General features: G+C 35.2%; 1 long non-coding RNA gene across 1 annotated transcript; it reads right to left on the bottom strand.

Moving 5' to 3' along the window:
- Nucleotides 1-11,904: 11,904 nt before the first annotated feature.
- LOC120010072 lies at nucleotides 11,905-12,433 on the bottom strand. Its single transcript, XR_005470815.1, has 3 exons — nucleotides 12,315-12,433; nucleotides 12,164-12,192; nucleotides 11,905-12,020 (listed from the first exon to the last, which is right to left on the bottom strand). It is a non-coding gene; the product is annotated as an uncharacterized LOC120010072 (long non-coding RNA).
- Nucleotides 12,434-12,718: the final 285 nt, after the last annotated feature.

Here is a 12,718-nt window from a genome sequence, read left to right as displayed (position 1 = left end):
AAACTACAAGTTACGTTTTGGTGTAAGAACACTAAATAGAGTATAATGCCCCATTTTGATGTTTGGAATTGCTCAACTCTCTCCATAGACGTGCTTTCCAAGTTTTTGTGTAATTCCAAACATAACTTGGTCTATTGGCATCTTTACCTAACGACACATTGTACAAAAGCTAAACTAGCAAGTTAGACTTCTAAGAACACTAAATATAATACAACGGTCCACTTTGATGGTTTAGGAATGCTCAATTCTGTCCATAGGCGAGCTTTTCACGTTTTGTGCATTTTCAAACATAACTTGGTCTATTGGCATCTCTACCTAACGAAACGTTGTACGAAATCTAAACTAGCAAGTTAGACTTCTAAGAACAGTAAATAGAGTACAACGGTCCACTCTGATCCTCTAGGAATGCTCAATTCTATCCATAGACGAGCTTTTCATGCTTTGTGCATTTTCAAACATAACTTGGTCTATTGACATCTTTACAGAACGAATAGTTGTATGAATGCTAAACTAGCAAGTTAGACATCTAAGAATACTAAATAGAGTACAATGGTCCACTTTGATGCTTTAGGAATGCTCAATTCATTGCATGGACAACTTTTTCACTTTTCGTGCAATTTTGAACTTAACTTGGTCTATTGGCTTCTTTACCGAATGAAACATTGTCCAAAAGCTCAACTAGCAAGTTAAGTCTTCTAAGAACACTAAATAGAGTATAACAGTCTATTTTCATGCCTTAGGAATGCTCAATTCTATTCATCGACAAGTTTTTCACGTTTCGTGCAATTTTGAACTTAACTTGGTCTATTGGCTTCTTTACCTAACGAAACGTTGTCCAAATGCTAAACTAGCAAGCTAAGACTTCTAGGAACACAAAATAGAGTATAACAGTCTACTTTGATGCCTTAGGAATGCTCAATTCTATGCATGGATAACTTTTTCACGTTTCGTGCAATTTTGTACTTAACTTGGTCTATTGGCTTCTTTACCTAACGAAACGTTGTTCAAAAGCTAAACTAGCAAGCTAAGACTTCTAGGAACACAAATAGAGTATAACGGTCTCCTTTGATACCTTAGGAATGCTCAATTCTATGCATGGACAAGTTTTTCACGTTTCGTGCAATTTTGTACTTAACTTGGTCTATTGGCTTCTTTACCTAACGAAACAATGTACAAAAGATAAACTAGCAAGTTAAGACTTCAAAGAACACTAAATAGAGTATAACGGTCCACTTTGATGCTTTACGAATGCTCAATTCTGTCCATATATGAGCATTTCACGTTTCGCGCATTTTCAAACATAGCTTGATCTATTGGCATCTTAAAGTAACGAATCGTTGTACAAAAGATAAACTAACAAGTTAAGATTTGTAAGAACACTAAATAGAGTATAATGCCCCATTTTGATGTTTGGAATTGCTCAACTCTCTCCATAGACGTGCTTTCCAAGTTTTTGTGTAATTCCAAACATAACTTGGTCTATTGGCATCTTTACCTAACGACACATTGTACAAAAGCTAAACTAGCAAGTTAGACTTCTAAGAACACTAAATATAATACAACGGTCCACTTTGATGGTTTAGGAATGCTCAATTCTGTCCATAGGCGAGCTTTTCACGTTTTGTGCATTTTCAAACATAACTTGGTCTATTGGCATCTCTACCTAACGAAACGTTGTACGAAATCTAAACTAGCAAGTTAGACTTCTAAGAACACTAAATAGAGTACAACGGTCCACTCTGATCCTCTAGGAATGCTCAATTCTATCCATAGACGAGCTTTTCATGCTTTGTGCATTTTCAAACATAACTTGGTCTATTGACATCTTTACAGAACGAATAGTTGTATGAATGCTAAACTAGCAAGTTAGACATCTAAGAATACTAAATAGAGTACAATGGTCCACTTTGATGCTTTAGGAATGCTCAATTCTATGCATAGACAAGTTTTTCACGTTTCGTGCAATTTTGAGCTTAACTTGGTCTATTGGCTTCTTTACCTAACGAAACGATGTTCGAAAGCTAAAGTATCAAGTGAAGACTTCGAAGAACACTAAATAGAGTATAACGGTCCAATTTGATGCCTTAGGAATGCTCAATTCTATGCATAGACAAGTTTTCACGTTTCGTGCAATTTTGAGCTTAACTTGGTCTATTGGCTTCTTTACCTAACGAAACGATGTTCGAAAGCTAAAGTATCAAGTGAAGACTTCGAAGAACACTAAATAGAGTATAACGGTCCAATTTGATGCCTTAGGAATGTTCAATTCTATGCATCGACAAGTTTTTCATGTTTCGTGCAATTTTGAACTTAACTTGGTCTATTGGCTTCTTTACCTAACGAAACGTTGTCCAAAAGTTAAACTAGCAAGTTAAGACTTCTAAGAATACTAAATAGAGTATAACGGTCCAATTTGATGCCTTAGGAATGTTCAATTCTATGCATAGACAAGTTTTTCACGTTTCGTGCAATTTTGAACTTAACTTGGTCTATTGGCTTCTTTACCTAACGAAACATTATCCAAAAGCTAAACTAGCAAGTGAAGACTTCAAAGAACCCTAAATGAGTATAACGGTATATTTTGATGCCTTAGGAATGCTCAATTCTATGCATGGAAAAGTTTTTCACGTTTCGTGCCATTTTGAACTTAACTTGGTTTATTGGCTTATTTACCGAACGAAACGTTGTCCAAAAGCTAAACTAGCAAGTTAATACTTCCAAGAACACTAAATAGTGTCTAACGGTTCAATTTGATACCTTAGGAATGCTCAATTCTATGCATAGACAAGTTTTTCACGTTTCGTGCAATTTTGAACCTAACTTGGTCTATTGGCTTCTTTACCTTCCGAAACATTGTGCAAAAGCTAAACTAGCAAGTTAAGACTTCTAAGAACACTAAATAGAGTATGACGGTCTATTTTGACGTCTTAGGAATGCTCAATTCTACTCATGGACAAGTTTTTCACGTTTCGTGCAATTTTGAGCTTAACTTGGTCTATTGGCTTCTTTACCAAACAAAACGCTGTCCGAAAGCTAAACTAGCAAGTTAAGACTTGTAAGAACACTAAATAGAGTATAACGGTCTATTTTGATGCCTCAGGAATGCTCAATTCTATGCATGGACAAGTTTTTCACGCTTCGTGCCATTTTGAACTTAACTTGGTCTATTGGCTTCTTTACCTAATGAAACGCTGTCCAAAAGCTAAACGAGAAAGTTAAGACTTTTAAGAACACTAAATAGAGTATAACGGTCTATTTTGATGCCTTTGGAATGCTCAATTCTATGCATGGACAAGTTTTTCACGTTTCGTGCAATTTTGAACTTAACTTGGTCTATTGGCTTCTTTACCGAACGAAACATTGTCCAAAAGCTAAACTAGCAATGGTCCACTTTGATGTTTAGGAATGCTCAATTCTGTCCATAGGAGAACTTTTGACGTTCTGTGTATTTTCAAACATAACATGGTCTATTGGCATCTTTACCTAGCGAAAGATTGTACAAAATCTAAACTAGCAAGTTTGACTTCTAAGAACACTAAATAGAGTACAATAGTGCACTTTGATCCTTTAGGAATGCTCAATTTTGTCCATAGATGAGCTTTTCACGTTTTGTGCATTTTTAAACATTACTTGCTCTATTGACATCTTTACAGAATGAATAGTTGTATGAATGCTAAACAACCAAGTTAGACATCAAAGAATACTAAAGAGAGTACAATGCTCCACTTCGATGCTTTAGGAATGCTCAATTCTATACATAGGCAAGTTTTTCACGTTTCGTGCACTTTTGAACTTAACTTGGTCTATTAGCTTCTTTACCTAACGAAATGATGTCAAAAAGCTAAACTAGCAAGTTTAGACTTCGAAGAACACTAAATAGAGTATAACGGTCCATTTTGATGCCTTAGGAATGCTCAATTCTATGCATAGACAAGTTTTTCACCTTTCGTGCAATTTTGAACTTAACTTGGTCTATTGGCATCTTTACCTAAAGAAACGTTGTCCAAAAGATAAACTAGCAAGTTAAGACTTCCAATAACACTAAATAGAGTATAAAGATCACTTTGAAACTTTAGGAATGCTCAATTCTCTCCATAGACGAGCATTTCTCGTTTCGTGCATTGTCAAACATAGCTTGATCTATTGGCATCTTAACCTAACGAAACGTTGTAAGAAAGCTAAACTAGCAAGTTAAGACTTCCAAGAACACTAAATAGAGTATAACAGTCCACTTTGATGCTTGAGGATTGCTCAATTCTGTCCATAGACGAGCATTTCATGTTTGGTGGATTTTCAAAGATAGCTTGATCTATTGGCATCTTAACCTAACGAAACGTTGTACGAAAGCTATACTAACAAGTTAAGATTTCTAAGAACACTAAATATAGTATAATGGCCCATTTTGATGTTTCGAATTGCTCAACTCTCTCCATAGACGAGCTTTCCAAGTTTTTGTGTAATTTTAAACATGACTTGGTCTATTGGCATCTTTACCTTACGAAACATTGTACGAAAGCTCAACTAGCACGTTAGACTTCTAAGAACACTAAATATAATACAACGGTCCACTATGATGGTTTAGGAATGCTCAATTTTGTCCATAGGCGAGCTTTTCACCTTTTGTGCATTTTGAAACATAACATGGTCTATTGGCATCTTTACCTAACGAAACGTTGTACGAAATCTAAACTAGAAATTTAGACTTCTAAGAATAGTAAATAGAGTACAACGATCCACTTTGATCCTTTAGGAATACTCAATTCTGTCCATAGACGAGATTTTCACGCTTTGTGCATTTTCAAACATAACTTGGTCTAGCGACTTCTTTACAGAACGAATAGTTGTATGAATGCTAAACTAGCAAGTTAGACATCTAAGAATACGAAATTGTGCACAATGGTCCACTTTGGTGCTCTAGGAATGCTCGATTCTATGCATAGATAAGTTTTTCACGTTTCGTGCAATTTTGAACTTAGCATGGTCTATTGGCTTCTTTACCTAACGAAACGTTGTCCAAAAGCTAAACTAGAAAGTTAAGACTTCTAGGAACACTAAATAGAGTATAACGATCTATTTTGATGCCTTAGGAATGCTCAATTCTATGCATTGACAAGTTTTTCACGTTTCGTGCCATTTTGAACTTAACTTGGTTTATTGGCTTCTTTACCGAATGAAACGTTGTCCAAAAGCTAAAATAGAAAGTTAAGACTTCTAAGAACACTAAATAGAGTATAATGGTCCAATTTGATACCTTAGGAATGCTCAGTTCCATGCATAGACAAGTTTTTCACGTTTCGTGCAATTTTGAGCCTAACTTGGTCTATTGGCTTCTTTACCTAACGAAACGTTGTCCAAAAGCTAAACTAGCAATTTAATACTTCTAAGAACACTAAGTAGAGTATAACGGTCTATTTTCATGCCTTAGGAATGCTCAATTCTATGCATCGACAAGTTTTTCACGTTTCGTGTAATTTTGAACTTAACTTGGTCTATTGGCTTATTTACCTAACGAAATAATGTCCAAAAGATTAGCAAGTTGATACTTTAGGAATGCTCAATTCTGTCCATAGACGAGCATTTCACGTTTTGTGCAGTTTCAAACATAGCTCTATCTATTGGCATCTTAACCTAACGAAAAGTTGTACGACAGCTAAACTAGCAAGTTAAGATTTCTAAGAACACTAAATATAGTATAATGACCCATTTTGATGTTTAGAATTGCTCAACTCTCTTCATAGACGAGCTTTCCAAGTTTTTTTGTAATTTCAAACATAACTTGGTCTATTCGCATCTTTACCTAACGAAACATTATACGAAAGCTAAACTGGCAAGTTAGACTTCTAAGAACACTAAATACAATACAACGGTCCACTTTGATGGTTTAGTAATGCTCAATTCTATGCATTGACAAGTTTTTCACGTTTCGTGTCATTTTGAACTTGACTTGGTTTATTGGCTTATTTACCGAACGAAACATTGTCCAAAAGCTAAAATAGAAAGTTAAGACTTCTAAGAACACTAAATAGAGTATAATGGTCCAATTTGATACCTTAGGAATGCCCAATTCCATGCATAGACAAGTTTTTCACGTTTCGAGCCATTTTGAACTTAACTTGGTTTATTGGCTTCTTTACCGAACGAAACATTGTCCAAAAGCTAAACTAGCAAGTTAAGTCTTCTAAGAACACTAAGTAGAGTATAACGGTCTATTTTCATGCCTTAGGAATGCTCAATTCTATGCATCGACAAGTTTTTCACGTTTCATGCAATTTTGAACATAACTTGGTCTATTGGCTTATTTACCTAACGAAATAATGTCCAAAAGATAAACTAGCAAGTTGATACTTTAGCAATGCTCAATTCTATCCATAGACGAGCATTTCACGTTTCGTGCAGTTTCAAACATAGCTCTATCTATTGGCATCTTAACCTAACAAAAGTTGTACGAAAGCTAAACTAGCAAGTTAAGATTTCTAAGAACACTAAATAGAGTATAATGGCCCATTTTGATGTTTGGAATTGCTCAACTCTCCCCATAGACGAGCTTTCCAAGTTTTTGTGTGATTTCAAACATAACTTGGTCTATTCGCATCTTTACCTAATGAAACATTATACGAAAGCTAAACTAGCAACTTAGACTTCTAAGAACACTAAATATAATACAACGGTCTACTTTGATGGTTTAGGAATGCTCAATTCTGTCCATAGGTGAGCTTTTCACGTTCTGTGCATTTTCAAACATAACTTGGTCTATTGGCACCTTTACCTAACAAAACAATGTAGGAAATCTAAACTAGCAAGTTTGACTTATAAGAACACTAAATAGAGTACAATGGTGCACTTTGATTATTTAGGAATGCTCAATTCTATGCATCGACAAGTTTTTCACGTTTCGTGCCATTTTGAACTTAACTTGGTTTATTGGCTTCTTTACCGAACGAAACATTGTCCAAAAGCTAAAATAGAAAGTTAAGACTTCTAAGAACACTAAATAGAGTATAATGGTCCAATTTGCTACCTTAGGAATGCTCAATTCCATGCATAGACAAGTTTTTCACGTTTCGTGCCATTTTGAACTTAACTTGGTTTATTGTCTTCTTTACCGAACGAAACATTGTCCAAAAGCTAAACTAGCAAGTTAAGTCTTCTAAGAACACTAAGTAGAGTATAACGGTCTATTTTCATGCCTTAGGAATGCTCAATTCTATGCATTGACAAGTTTTTCACGTTTCGTGCAATTTTGAACTTAACTTGGTCTATTGGCTTATTTACCTAACGAAATAATGTCCAAAAGATAAACTAGCAAGTTGATACTTTAGGAATGCTCAATTCTGTCCATAGACGAGCATTTCACGTTTCGTGCAGTTTCAAACATAGCTCTATCTATTGGCATCTTAACCTAACGAAAAGTTGTACGAAAGCTAAACTAGCAAGTTAAGATTTCCGAGAACATTAAATAGAGTATAATGGCCCATTTTGATGTTTGGAATTGCTCAACTATCTCCATAGACGAGCTTTCCAAGTTTTTGTGTAATTTCAAACATAACTTGGTCTATTCGCATCTTTACCTAACGAAACATTATACAAAAGCTAAACTGGCAAGTTAGACTACTAAGAACACTAAATACAATACAACGGTCCACTTTGATGGTTTAGGAATGCTCAATTCTATCCATAGGTGAGCTTTCCACGTTCTTTGCATTTTCAAACATAACTTGGTCTATTGGCACCTTTACCTAACGAAACATTGTACGAAATCTAAACTAGCAAGTTTGACTTCTAAGAACACTAAAGAGTACAATGGTGCACTTTGATCTTTTAGGAATGCTCAATTCTATGCATTGACAAGTTTTTCACGTTTCGTGTCATTTTGAACTTAACTTGGTTTATTGGCTTCTTTACCGAACAAAACATTGTCCAAAAGCTAAAATTGAAAGTTAAGACTTCTAAGAACACTAAATAGAGTATAATGGTCCAATTTGATACCTTTTGGAATGCTCAATTCCATGCATAGAAAAGTTTTTCCACGTTTTCGTGTAATTTTGAAACCTAACTTGGTCTATTGGCTTCTTTACCTAACGAAACGTTGTCCAAGAAGCTAAACTAGCAAGTTAAGACTTCTAAGAACACTAAATAGAGTATAAAGGGTCTATTTTGATGCCTTAGGAATGCTCAATTCTATGCATGGGCAAGTTTTTTCACATTTCGTGCAATTTTGAACTTAACTTGGGTCTATTGCTTCTTTACCGAACGAAACAATGGCCAAAAGCTAAACTAGCAAGTTAAGTCTTCAAAGAAACACTAATAGAGTATAACGGTCTATTTTCATGCCTTAGGAATGCTCAATTCTATGCATCGACAAGTTTTTCACGTTTCGTGCAATTTGAACTTACCTTGGTCTATTGGCTTACTTACCTAACGAAATAATGTCCAAAAGATAAACTAGCAATTTGATACTTTAGCAATGCTCAATTCTATCCATAGACGAGCATTTCACGTTTCGTGCAGTTTCAAACATAGCTCTATCTATTGGCATCTTAACCTAACGAAAAGTTGTACGAAAGCTAAACTAGCAGTTAAGATTTCTAAGAACACTAAATAAAGGATAATGGCCCATTTTGATGTTTGGAATTGCTGAACTCTCTCCATAGACGAGCTTTCCAAGTTTTTGTGTAATTTCAAACATAACTTGGTCTATTAGCATCTTTACCTAACGAAACATTATACGAAAGCTAAACTAGCAAAGTTAGACTTCTAAGAAGACTAAATATAATACAACGGTCCACTTTGGTGGTTTAGGAATGCTCAATTCTGTCCATAGGTGAGCTTTTAACGTTCTGTGCATTTTCAAACATAACTTGATTCTATTGGCACCTTTACCTAACGAAACAATGTAGGAAATCTAAACTAGCAAGTTTGACTTCTAAGAACACTAAATAGAGTACAATGGTGCACTTTGATCCTTTAGGAATGATCAATTCTATGCATTGATAAGTTTTCACGTTTCGTGCCATTATGAACTTAACTTGGTTTATTGGCTTCTTTACCGAACGAACGTTGTCCAAAAGCTAAAATAGAAATTTAAGACTTCTAAGAACACTAAATAGAGTATAATGGTCCAATTTGATACCTTAGGAATGCACAATTCCATGCATAGACAAGTTTTTCACGTTTCGTGCAATTTTGAACCTAAACTTGGTCTATTGGCTTCTTTACCTAAACGAAACATTGTCCAAAAGCCAAACTAGCAAGTTAAGACTTCTAAGAACACTAAATAGAGTATAACGATCCTATTTTGATGCCTTAGGATGCTATATTTCTATGCATGGATAAGTTTTTCATGTTTCGTGCCATTTTGAACTTAACTTGGTTTATTGGCTTCTTTACCTAACGAAACGTTGTCTAAAAGCTAAACGAGCAAGTTAAGACTTCTAGAGAACACTAAATAGAGTATAACGGTCTATTTTGTTTTCCTTTGGAAGTGCTCAATTCTATACGTGGATAAGTTTCTCACGTTTCGTGCAATTTTGAACTTAACTTGGTCATTGGCTTCTTTACCGAACGAAACATTGTCCAAAAAGCTACACTAGCAAGTTAAGGTCTCTAAGAACACTAAATAGAGTATAAACGGTCTATTTTCATGGCTTAGTAATGACTCATTCTATTCATCGACAAGTTTTTCACGTTTCGTGCAATTTTGAACTTAACTTGGTCAATTGGCTTCTTTACCTGACGAAATAATGTCCAAAAGATAAACTAGCAAGTTAAAACTTCCAAGAACACTAAATAGAGTATAACGGTCCTATTTTGATGCCTTAGGCATGCTCAATTCTATGCGTGGACAAGTTTTCACGTTTCGTGCCATTTTGAACTTAACTTGGTCTATTGGCTTATTTACTTAACGACACGTTGTCCAAAAGCTAAAATAGCATGTTAGACATCTAAGAATACTAAATAGAGTACAATGGTCCACTTTGATGCGTTAGGAATGCTCAATTCTATGCATAGATAAGTTTTTCATGTTTCGTGCAATTTTGAACTTAACTTGGTCTATTGGCTTCTTTACCTAACGACACGTTGTCCCGAAAGCTAAACTAGCAAGTTAGACATCTAAGAAATAACTAAATAGAGTACAATGGTCCACTTTGATGCGTTAGGAATGCTCATTCTATAGACAAGTTTTCACGTTTCGTGCAATTTTGAACTTAACTTGGTCTATTGGCTTCTTTACCTAACGAAACGTTGTCCAAAAGCTAAACTAGTAAGTTAAGACTTCTAAGAACACTAAATAGAGTATAACGGTCAATTTTGAGGCCTTAGGAATGCTCAATTCTATGCATGAACAAGTTTTTCACGTTTCGTGCAATTTTGAACTTAACTTAGTCTATTGGCTTCTTTACCGAACGAAATGTCACGCCCCGTTTTGGGTGGGCTCGTGAGATAGGAAAAACACATATACAAAATTAGACAGACGTGGCGCAATTTTATAGAACAATGAGCGCAAGCCTGCACAACAATAAACAATTGTCCCTAAGGAGGACTCCAATGGCATTAAGCCTCCATAAACATAATTCAATACTATCATAGTAATTAAGACCTCAATGGTTCATATCGTAGCGGAAACAAACAATAGCTCAAGTCAAAGGCGACTGAGTCATACATAATGTTCAACAATTTAAAACGTTTAACAATCCTAACTAAAGGTAAGGAAACAAACATCTAGTAAACACGAGCTACACCACACTGTCACGCCTCCGACAGTCGATCCTGGACATTTTCCTGACCTGAGGGGGGGAGGGGGGGAAAGGAAAAGAAAGAAAAGAAGGCATGCGCGAAACGCCCAGTAGGGAAATAAAAATAGAACGATAAACAACGAGGTATAGAAATACAATACCAGAAGGAACCGTACTAGATTCGGGCCCCTATAAAGATTTACAGCGCTCAAAGTGCCAAGAGAGTATAAACATGACACATAACAACAATGAATATGGATAAATGGTTACAAGGTACAATATCCAATATGCATCAATAAATGCAATTTATAACATATATATACATTTAAAATATTGTATATATTAAAAACAACAAGTGGAACAATTGAGGCACACCGAATGTCGAAACACTTGTTGACCAAGTGTATACAAGTACACGTAAGGTCACAATCACACACAGGGAGGATCCATTTAAGGAAAGTGTACTCCCAAACAACAAGGATATCCGGACACCTAAACCGGTAGTGGGTTGTTCACCCCACACCGAACGATGTGATACAAGAACAACACAACCAACAATTGTCCATAAAACTTGGCTCAATATATGTCATATTACAATACAGTCAAACATTTACAACTGATATAATTTTTATATCATTACAAGAACTTACTTTAACAACAACAACAGTACAATTGGTTTGTACCCAAAACAGTTTACAATACAAATGTCCAGGCCAAAAGCCCCGGCGTCACTCCCGACCCCTCATCCATTGAACTCCACAGGGGGTGTAAAATATGCAAATTATTGGTTTTGAATAAATTTACAATTTTTTCTCTTTAATGCATAAAAGAATTTGATGCAAATAGATGCAAATAAAAGTATTTATGGAATATCTTTGTTATGAAAATTCATTGTCAAACATGAATGGATGCAAGACGGTCTAAACCCACACAATGGCTTAGGCCACAACAACATATCCATGGAGGAAGACAAAGAATAATAGAGGCCAACAATTATCCATGGACAACAATTAAACAATTGTAGGAACAAGGAATTTAAGAATATAGGAGGTTCCTACAATGATTCAATACTAAGCATAAAAGAAATTATTAAAGAGGATATAAGTTTTCCCTATAAGGATTAATTACAAGATCTACAAATAATTATTAAAGAAGGTGGTAGTTTCCCTACAATTAATACAAGCCATAGAAGGAATTATCAAGGAGGGTAGAAGTTTCCCTACCTCTTGTAGATACAAACTTCACAAGCTCAAACAATTAACGTCAAGTAATATCCAATGAGCCAACCTAGTCATAAATAACATATTATGACTTAATTTATCAAGTCTAATATTAATTTAACAAAAACCCAAAATTGGTTCAAATACCCTAAATTTGTAATCTAAACAAATTTTCAATTAACTTGTATATAATGAGATCATAGTTCTTACCAACTTCTAAAGACCTTCAAAGATGGTTCCTAATAGACAAAACAAAGAAATGGATTCAAGTGTTAAATTCTCCTTTGTTGCAAGACCCAAAGAAATTCTCTTGGTTTAGAACCCATTGGGAATAGGCTAAAGGTTATGGATGAATTCTTACCAGAGAGTGGTGGTTGCCGGTGGCTGGAGGTGACTGGTATGGGTGGCTGGTCGGATGGGGTTGTGGTGATGGTGGAGAAGAGAGTCACGGCTGCACAAGTAATTTAGGAGAAAAGAACAAAAGAGAAGAAAATAGAGTGAGGGAGGGGTTCGTGCACTGTAGGTTTAGGTTTTAATCTTTTTTTTTTCAAAGACTATTATGACCCTTCTGTATTTACTATTTCTGCCACTTGCATAATTACAATCCGGCCATTATGTATTATATTGAATATTCTTATGATTAATCCATTTTATTTTTAATATTCTACGTTTACAATTACAACCTCTATAACACTATATGGCTCAATGGATGATGCTACTAAGGATACTTGTCTGCTTTAACTGTCCCACAAATACGGGGTATTA

The sequence above is a fragment of the Tripterygium wilfordii genome, chromosome 12 (genome assembly GCF_013401445.1).
Source record: "Tripterygium wilfordii isolate XIE 37 chromosome 12, ASM1340144v1, whole genome shotgun sequence".
NCBI lineage: Eukaryota > Viridiplantae > Streptophyta > Magnoliopsida > Celastrales > Celastraceae > Tripterygium > Tripterygium wilfordii.
Note: the sequence above shows the minus strand (reverse complement) of the source record. Positions and strands in the feature narration are given on the sequence as shown.